Genomic DNA, 8,526 nt, shown 5'->3' on the forward strand with positions numbered 1-8,526 from the left:
TCAAAAGATCAGCTGCTTTTGTTGCTGCACAGGTCAGAGGTCACGTTTCAGTGGCCTCAGCTTGATAGAGCCTGCAGCGCCACCTGCTGGTTTCCCGTTTAATGGAACCAAACCTGACCTGTGACCCTTCTGGCAGAGAAACACCTGAGAGGATTCCGTCCAGCTGCATGTCCTGCTTCCTGGGAGCTGCAAGGAAACACAGCAGTGGGTTCAGGAGATCCTGGTTCTGTCCAGTTTCTGTGGGTTCCTTCAGGTCCGGGACGGTTCTGCTCACAGGATCAGCAGCTGGTGTGAAAACATCTGTCCACATCAGTCTGGTTCTGTACGGAAATACTAAATTACGTCTCATCATTTTCCACAGTGTTTTATTGCTGATCACTTTTCATCCAGGCATTTCTAAAAGGAGGAAGAGAAAATCTAACAGAATGAAACTTTCAAAAACATTTCAGAGGTCCCCTGCTCTAGACCAGAGGACCCCATCTCTAGACCAGAGGACCCCATCTCTAGACCAGAGGTCCCCATCTCTAGACCAGGGGTCCCCATCTCTAGACCAGGGGTCCCCAGCTCTAGACCAGAGGACCCCAGCTCTAGACCAGAGGTCCCCATCTCTAGACCAAGGGTCCCCATCTCTAGACCAGAGGTCCCCATCTCTAGACCAGAGGTCCCCAGCTCTAGACCAGAGGTCCCCAGCTCTAGACCAGGACTGCCCTGCTCTAGACCAGGGGTCCCCAGCTCTAGACCAGAGGACCCCAGCTCTAGACCAGAGGTCCCCAGCTCTAGACCAGAGGTCCCCATCTCTAGACCAGAGGTCCCCAGCTCTAGACCAGGACTGCCCTGCTCTAGACCAGAGGTCCCCAGCTCTAGACCAGAGGTCCCCAGCTCTAGACCAGAGGTCCCCATCTCTAGACCAGAGGTCCCCAGCTCTAGACCAGGACTGCCCTGCTCTAGACCAGGGGTCCCCAGCTCTAGACCAGAGGTCCCCATCTCTAGACCAGAGGTCCCCAGCTCTAGACCAGGACTGCCCTGCTCTAGACCAGGGGTCCCCAGCTCTAGACCAGAGGTCCCCAGCTCTAGACCAGAGGTCCCCAGCTCTAGACCAGAGGTCCCCATCTCTAGACCAGGGGTCCCCAGCTCTAGACCAGGACTGCCCTGCTCTAGACCAGGGTCCCCAGCTCTAGACCAGAGGACCCCAGCTCTAGACCAGAGGTCCCCAGCTCTAGACCAGAGGTCCCCATCTCTAGACCAGGACTGCCCTGCTCTAGACCAGAGGTCCCCAGCTCTAGACCAGAGGTCCCCAGCTCTAGACCAGAGGTCCCCAGCTCTAGACCAGGACTGCCCTGCTCTAGACCAGGGGTCCCCAGCTCTAGACCAGAGGTCCCCAGCTCTAGACCAGGGGTCCCCAGCTCTAGACCAGAGGTCCCCAGCTCTAGACCAGGGGTCCCCATCTCTAGACCAGAGGTCCCCAGCTCTAGACCAGAGGTCCCCATCTCTAGACCAGGGGTCCCCATCTCTAGACCAGGGGTCCCCAGCTCTAGACCAGAGGACCCCAGCTCTAGACCAGAGGTCCCCATCTCTAGACCAAGGGTCCCCATCTCTAGACCAGAGGTCCCCATCTAGACCAGGGGTCCCCATCTCTAGACCAGGGGTCCCCAGCTCTAGACCAGAGGACCCCAGCTCTAGACCAGAGGTCCCCATCTCTAGACCAAGGGTCCCCATCTCTAGACCAGAGGTCCCCATCTCTAGACCAGAGGTCCCCAGCTCTAGACCAGAGGTCCCCAGCTCTAGACCAGGACTGCCCTGCTCTAGACCAGGGGTCCCCAGCTCTAGACCAGAGGTCCCCAGCTCTAGACCAGAGGTCCCCAGCTCTAGACCAGAGGTCCCCATCTCTAGACCAGGGGTCCCCAGCTCTAGACCAGGACTGCCCTGCTCTAGACCAGGGTCCCCAGCTCTAGACCAGAGGACCCCAGCTCTAGACCAGAGGTCCCAGCTCTAGACCAGAGGTCCCCATCTCTAGACCAGAGGTCCCCAGCTCTAGACCAGGACTGCCCTGCTCTAGACCAGAGGTCCCAGCTCTAGACCAGAGGTCCCCAGCTCTAGACCAGAGGTCCCCATCTCTAGACCAGGTCCCCAGCTCTAGACCAGGACTGCCCTGCTCTAGACCAGGGGTCCCCAGCTCTAGACCAGAGGTCCCCATCTCTAGACCAGAGGTCCCCAGCTCTAGACCAGGACTGCCCTGCTCTAGACCAGGGGTCCCCAGCTCTAGACCAGAGGTCCCCAGCTCTAGACCAGAGGTCCCCAGCTCTAGACCAGAGGTCCCCATCTCTAGACCAGGGGTCCCCAGCTCTAGACCAGGACTGCCCTGCTCTAGACCAGGGGTCCCCAGCTCTAGACCAGAGGACCCCAGCTCTAGACCAGAGGTCCCCAGCTCTAGACCAGAGGTCCCCATCTCTAGACCAGGACTGCCCTGCTCTAGACCAGAGGTCCCCAGCTCTAGACCAGAGGTCCCCAGCTCTAGACCAGAGGTCCCCAGCTCTAGACCAGGACTGCCCTGCTCTAGACCAGGGGTCCCCAGCTCTAGACCAGAGGTCCCCAGCTCTAGACCAGGGGTCCCCAGCTCTAGACCAGAGGTCCCCAGCTCTAGACCAGGGGTCCCCATCTCTAGACCAGAGGTCCCCAGCTCTAGACCAGAGGTCCCCAGCTCTAGACCAGAAGTCCCCATCTCTAGACCAGGGGTCCCCAGCTCTAGACCAGGACTGCCCTGCTCTAGACCAGGGGTCCCCAGCTCTAGACCAGAGGACCCCAGCTCTAGACCAGAGGTCCCCAGCTCTAGACCAGAGGTCCCCATCTCTAGACCAGGGGTCCCCAGCTCTAGACCAGAGGTCCCCATCTCTAGACCAGAGGTCCCCAGCTCTAGACCAGGACTGCCCTGCTCTAGACCAGGGGTCCCCAGCTCTAGACCAGAGGTCCCCAGCTCTAGACCAGGGGTCCCAGCTCTAGACCAGAGGTCCCCAGCTCTAGACCAGGGGTCCCCATCTCTAGACCAGAGGTCCCCAGCTCTAGACCAGGACTGCCCTGCTCTAGACCAGAGGTCCCCAGCTCTAGACCAGAGGTCCCCAGCTCTAGACCAGAGGTCCCCAGCTCTAGACCAGGACTGCCCTGCTCTAGACCAGGGGTCCCCAGCTCTAGACCAGAGGACCCCAGCTCTAGACCAGAGGTCCCCAGCTCTAGACCAGAGGTCCCCATCTCTAGACCAGAGGTCCCCAGCTCTAGACCAGGACTGCCCTGCTCTAGACCAGGGGTCCCAGCTCTAGACCAGAGGTCCCCATCTCTAGACCAGAGGTCCCCAGCTCTAGACCAGGACTGCCCTGCTCTAGACCAGGGGTCCCCAGCTCTAGACCAGAGGTCCCCAGCTCTAGACCAGAGGTCCCCCAGCTAGACCAGAGGTCCCCAGCTCTAGACCAGAGGTCCCCATCTCTAGACCAGGGGTCCCCAGCTCTAGACCAGGACTGCCCTGCTCTAGACCAGAGGTCCCCAGCTCTAGACCAGAGGTCCCCAGCTCTAGACCAGGACTGCCCTGCTCTAGACCAGGGTCCCCAGCTCTAGACCAGAGGTCCCCAGCTCTAGACCAGGGGTCCCAGCTCTAGACCAGAGGTCCCCAGCTCTAGACCAGGGGTCCCCATCTCTACCAGAGGTCCCCAGCTCTAGACCAGAGGTCCCCAGCTCTAGACCAGAAGTCCCCATCTCTAGACCAGGGGTCCCCAGCTCTAGACCAGGACTGCCCTGCTCTAGACCAGGGGTCCCCAGCTCTAGACCAGAGGACCCCAGCTCTAGACCAGAGGTCCCCATCTCTAGACCAGAGGTCCCCATCTCTAGACCAGGGGTCCCCAGCTCTAGACCAGAGGTCCCCATCTCTAGACCAGAGGTCCCCAGCTCTAGACCAGGACTGCCCTGCTCTAGACCAGGGGTCCCAGCTCTAGACCAGAGGTCCCCAGCTCTAGACCAGGGGTCCCCAGCTCTAGACCAGAGGTCCCCAGCTCTAGACCAGGGGTCCATCTCTAGACCAGAGGTCCCCAGCTCTAGACCAGAGGTCCCCAGCTCTAGACCAGAGGTCCCCATCTCTAGACCAGAGGTCCCAGCTCTAGACCAGAGGTCCCAGCTCTAGACCAGAGGTCCCCAGCTCTAGACCAGTGGTCCCCAGCTCTAGACCAGGACTGCCCAGCTCTAGACCAGAGGTCCCCATCTCTAGACCAGAGGTCCCCATCTCTAGACCAGAGGTCCCCAGCTCTAGACCAGGACTGCCCTGCTCTAGACCAGAGGTCCCCATCTCTAGACCAGAGGTCCCCAGCTCTAGACCAGAGGTCCCCAGCTCTAGACCAGGACTGCCCTGCTCTAGACCAGGGGTCCCCAGCTCTAGACCAGAGGTTCCCAGCTCTAGACCAGGACTGCCCTGCTCTAGACCAGGGGTCCCCAGCTCTAGACCAGAGGTCCCCATCTCTAGACCAGAGGTCCCCAGCTCTAGACCAGGGGTCCCCATCTCTAGACCAGAGGTCCCCAGCTCTAGACCAGAGGTCCCCAGCTCTAGACCAGGACTGCCCTGCTCTAGACCAGGGGTCCCCAGCTCTAGACCAGGACTGCCCTGCTGTAGACCAGGGGTCCCCAGCTCTAGACCAGAGGACCCCAGCTCTAGACCAGAGGTCCCCAGCTCTAGACCAGAGGTCCCCATCTCTAGACCAGGACTGCCTGCTCTAGACCAGAGGTCCCCAGCTCTAGACAGAGTCCCCAGCTCTAGACCAGAGGTCCCAGCTCTAGACCAGGACTGCCCTGCTCTAGACCAGGGGTCCCCAGCTCTAGACCAGAGGTCCCCAGCTCTAGACCAGGGGTCCCCAGCTCTAGACCAGAGGTCCCCAGCTCTAGACCAGGGGTCCCCATCTCTAGACCAGAGGTCCCCAGCTCTAGACCAGAGGTCCCCAGCTCTAGACCAGAAGTCCCCATCTCTAGACCAGGGGTCCCCAGCTCTAGACCAGGACTGCCCTGCTTAGACCAGGGGTCCCCAGCTCTAGACCAGAGGTCCCCAGCTCTAGACCAGGGGTCCCAGCTCTAGACCAGAGGTCCCCAGCTCTAGACCAGGGGTCCCCATCTCTAGACCAGAGGTCCCCAGCTCTAGACCAGAGGGTCCCCAGCTCTAGACCAGAAGTCCCATCTCTAGACCAGGGGTCCCCAGCTCTAGACCAGGACTGCCCTGCTCTAGACCAGGGGTCCCCAGCTCTAGACCAGAGGACCCCAGCTCTAGACCAGAGGTCCCCATCTCTAGACCAGAGGTCCCCATCTAGACCAGGGGTCCCCAGCTCTAGACCAGAGGTCCCCATCTCTAGACCAGAGGTCCCCAGCTCTAGACCAGGACTGCCCTGCTCTAGACCAGGGGTCCCCAGCTCTAGACCAGAGGTCCCCAGCTCTAGACCAGGGGTCCCAGCTCTAGACCAGAGGTCCCCAGCTCTAGACCAGGGGTCCCCATCTCTAGACCAGAGGTCCCAGCTCTAGACCAGAGGTCCCAGCTCTAGACCAGAGGTCCCCATCTCTAGACCAGAGGTCCCAGCTCTAGACCAGAGGTCCCCAGCTCTAGACCAGAGGGTCCCAGCTCTAGACCAGTGGTCCCCAGCTCTAGACCAGGACTGCCCAGCTCTAGACCAGAGGTCCCCATCTCTAGACCAGAGGTCCCCATCTCTAGACCAGAGGTCCCCAGCTCTAGACCAGGACTGCCCTGCTCTAGACCAGAGGTCCCCATCTAGACCAGAGGTCCCCAGCTCTAGACCAGAGGTCCCCAGCTCTAGACCAGGACTGCCCTGCTCTAGACCAGGGGTCCCAGCTCTAGACCAGAGGTTCCCAGCTCTAGACCAGGGACTGCCCTGCTCTAGACCAGGGGTCCCCAGCTCTAGACCAGAGGTCCCCATCTCTAGACCAGAGGTCCCCAGCTCTAGACCAGGGGTCCCCATCTCTAGACCAGAGGTCCCCAGCTCTAGACCAGAGGTCCCAGCTCTAGACCAGGACTGCCCTGCTCTAGACCAGGGGTCCCCAGCTCTAGACCAGGACTGCCCTGCTGTAGACCAGGGGTCCCCAGCTCTAGACCAGAGGACCCCAGCTCTAGACCAGAGGTCCCCAGCTCTAGACCAGAGGTCCCCATCTCTAGACCAGGACTGCCCTGCTCTAGACCAGAGGTCCCAGCTCTAGACCAGAGGTCCCCAGCTCTAGACCAGAGGTCCCCAGCTCTAGACCAGGACTGCCCTGCTCTAGACCAGGGGTCCCCAGCTCTAGACCAGAGGTCCCCAGCTCTAGACCAGGGTTCCCCAGCTCTAGACCAGAGGTCCCCAGCTCTAGACCAGGGGTCCCCATCTCTAGACCAGAGGTCCCCAGCTCTAGACCAGAGGTCCCCAGCTCTAGACCAGAAGTCCCCATCTCTAGACCAGGGGTCCCCAGCTCTAGACCAGGACTGCCCTGCTCTAGATCAGGGGTCCCAGCTCTAGACCAGAGGACCCCAGCTCTAGACCAGAGGTCCCCAGCTCTAGACCAGAGGTCCCCATCTCTAGACCAGGGGTCCCAGCTCTAGACCAGAGGTCCCCATCTCTAGACCAGAGGTCCCCAGCTCTAGACCAGGACTGCCCTGCTCTAGACCAGGGGTCCCCAGCTCTAGACCAGAGGTCCCCAGCTCTAGACCAGGGGTCCCCAGCTCTAGACCAGAGGTCCCCAGCTCTAGACCAGGGGTCCCCATCTAGACCAGAGGTCCCAGCTCTAGACCAGAGGTCCCCATCTCTAGACCAGAGTTCCCCATCTAGACCAGGGTCCCCAGCTCTAGACCAGAGGTCCCCATCTCTAAACCAGAGGTCCCAGCTCTAGACCAGGACTGCCCTGCTCTAGACCAGAGGTCCCCCATCTCTAGACCAGAGGTCCCCAGCTCTAGACCAGGACTGCCCTGCTCTAGACCAGGGGTCCCCATCTCTAGACCAGAGGTCCCCATCTCTAAACCAGAGGTCCCCAGCTCTAGACCAGGACTGCCCAGCTCTAGACCAGAGGTCCCCAGCTCTAGACCAGAGGTCCCCAGCTCTAGACCAGGACTGCCCCTGCTCTAGACCAGGGGTCCCCAGCTCTAGACCAGAGGACCCCAGCTCTAGACCAGAGGTCCCCAGCTCTAGACCAGAGGTCCCCATCTCTAGACCAGAGGTCCCCAGCTCTAGACAAGGACTGCCCTGCTCTAGACCAGAGGTCCCCAGCTCTAGACCAGAGGTCCCCAGCTCTAGACCAGAGGTCCCATCTCTAGACCAGAGGTCCCCAGCTCTAGACCAGGACTGCCCTGCTCTAGACCAGGGGTCCCCAGCTCTAGACCAGAGGTCCCCATCTCTAGACCAGAGGTCCCCATCTCTAGACCAGAGGTCCCCAGCTCTAGACCAGGACTGCCCTGCTCTAGACCAGGGGTCCCCAGCTCTAGACCAGAGGTCCCCAGCTCTAGACCAGAGGTCCCCAGCTCTAGACCAGAGGTCCCCAGCTCTAGACCAGAGGTCCCCATCTCTAGACCAGGGGTCCCCAGCTCTAGACCAGGACTGCCCTGCTCTAGACCAGAGGTCCCCAGCTCTAGACCAGAGGTCCCCAGCTCTAGACCAGGACTGCCCTGCTCTAGACCAGGGGTCCCCAGCTCTAGACCAGAGGTCCCCAGCTTAGACCAGGGGTCCCCAGCTCTAGACCAGAGGTCCCCAGCTCTAGACCCAGGGGTCCCCATCTCTAGACCAGAGGTCCCCAGCTCTAGACCAGAGGTCCCCATCTCTAGACCAGAGGTCCCCATCTCTAGACCAGAGGTCCCCAGCTCTAGACCAGGACTGCCCTGCTCTAGAACCAGAGGTCCCCATCTCTAGACCAGAGGTCCCCAGCTCTAGACCAGGACTGCCCTGCTCTAGACCAGAGGTCCCATCTCTAGACCAGAGGTCCCCAGCTCTAGACCAGAGGTCCCCAGCTCTAGACCAGGACTGCCCTGCTCTAGACCAGGGGTCCCCAGCTCTAGACCAGAGGTCCCAGCTCTAGACCAGGACTGCCCTGCTCTAGACCAGGGGTCCCCAGCTCTAGACCAGAGGACCAGCTCTAGACCAGAGGTCCCCAGCTCTAGACCAGAGGTCCCCATCTCTAGACCAGAGGTCCCCAGCTCTAGACCAGGACTGCCCTGCTCTAGACCAGAGGTCCCCATCTCTAGACCAGAGGTCCCCAGCTCTAGACCAGAGGTCCCCAGCTCTAGACCAGGACTGCCCTGCTCTAGACCAGGGGTCCCCAGCTCTAGACCAGAGGTCCCCAGCTCTAGACCAGGACTGCCCTGCTCTAGACCAGGGGTCCCCAGCTCTAGACCAGAGGTCCCCATCTCTAGACCAGAGGTCCCCAGCTCTAGACCAGGGGTCCCCATCTCTAGACAGAGGTCCCCAGCTCTAGACCAGAAGTCCCCATCTAGACCAGGGGTCCCCAGCTCTAGACCAGGACTGCCCTGCTCTAGACCAG

This window comes from Poeciliopsis prolifica, unplaced genomic scaffold (genome assembly GCF_027474105.1).
Source record: "Poeciliopsis prolifica strain line A6 unplaced genomic scaffold, Auburn_PproV2 SCAFFOLD192, whole genome shotgun sequence".
In the NCBI taxonomy this organism is placed as follows: domain Eukaryota; kingdom Metazoa; phylum Chordata; class Actinopteri; order Cyprinodontiformes; family Poeciliidae; genus Poeciliopsis; species Poeciliopsis prolifica.